General features: G+C 38.2%; 1 pseudogene; it reads left to right on the forward strand.

Moving 5' to 3' along the window:
- The window catches only part of LOC110287055, a 118,428-nt pseudogene extending 118,110 nt beyond the window's left edge, over positions 1-318 (forward strand).
- The last annotated feature ends 721 nt before the right edge of the window (positions 319-1,039 follow it).

Genomic DNA, 1,039 nt, shown 5'->3' on the forward strand with positions numbered 1-1,039 from the left:
CAACACAGACTGTCAGTAGGTTTTAATGTGATGATTGCTGTGCCTGCCTACCATTTTGGGTATGTTTTTAGGGTGTCAATGAGAAACAGACCTCCAGGACTGGGCCATTGGGCCCTACCCAGAGAGCTGCTGTGGACCTCAGTTGGCCATGTAGATCTAGTGCCCGGGGCAGATACTTTATGATCAAGTACTAACATACAAATGGTAAAATCATGAGAATAACTATAACCTCTACTGAAAACATGATAAATAGAATAGTTGGGCGACATTGTTCTCATTGCAGGAGAATGCAGGGNGATGGGTAAAGAAATCATCTAAAAGATCAAAAAAGATCAAACAAACTCTCCAGCCTTTGCCATAACTGTCAGGAAGGCTGGTGAGTCCCTTGCTGCCTTTTTCTTTTTCTTTTTTCTTTTTTCTTTTTGTAATGAAATTACTTTAATGCATTTTTAAAGAAAACCTTAAGAACCAAACATGAACTTTTAAAGATGGCACCTTCTACAACTGTACACATCCTAAAACACTGTCTACACTTTCCTACAGAACATAATTCAAACTCTGTGGGCATTTCAATCTATCCTCAAGGAAATAGTCAAAGGAGCGCTTAGTACACCCAATCTGAAACAAAGTTCATAATTCCGATTTATGATCTTGTCAGGGCAATCGGCTTCTATTGAAAACTGCAACCAGTGATAAGACAGACATATTTGGAAAACATTTGGTCTGACAGTCTTTAATATCGGTAAAATGGGTCTGAATTTTTTAGCCAATGAAAAGTTCTTTAATCCACTGTGTAGAAAAAAAGGGAAAGAAAAAATGCAGCTGTCCCTTTTCTCGAAATATGTAAGACCAACACTACTATTTACACACTTAAAGGATTTCAGACTTATTTAAGTAAGCATCTCCTCCATGGGAAACTGAGTGCTGCAGAGATGCAGAGACCCCCAAGCCTGACGATCTGTCAACTACAAAAACGCATTTGAAGAAACATTTCTGTTGCTTGTCCTAATTTTGATCTTAAATACAAAACCATTTCTGA

The sequence above is a fragment of the Mus caroli genome, chromosome X (assembly GCF_900094665.2).
Source record: "Mus caroli chromosome X, CAROLI_EIJ_v1.1, whole genome shotgun sequence".
Classification (NCBI taxonomy): domain Eukaryota; kingdom Metazoa; phylum Chordata; class Mammalia; order Rodentia; family Muridae; genus Mus; species Mus caroli.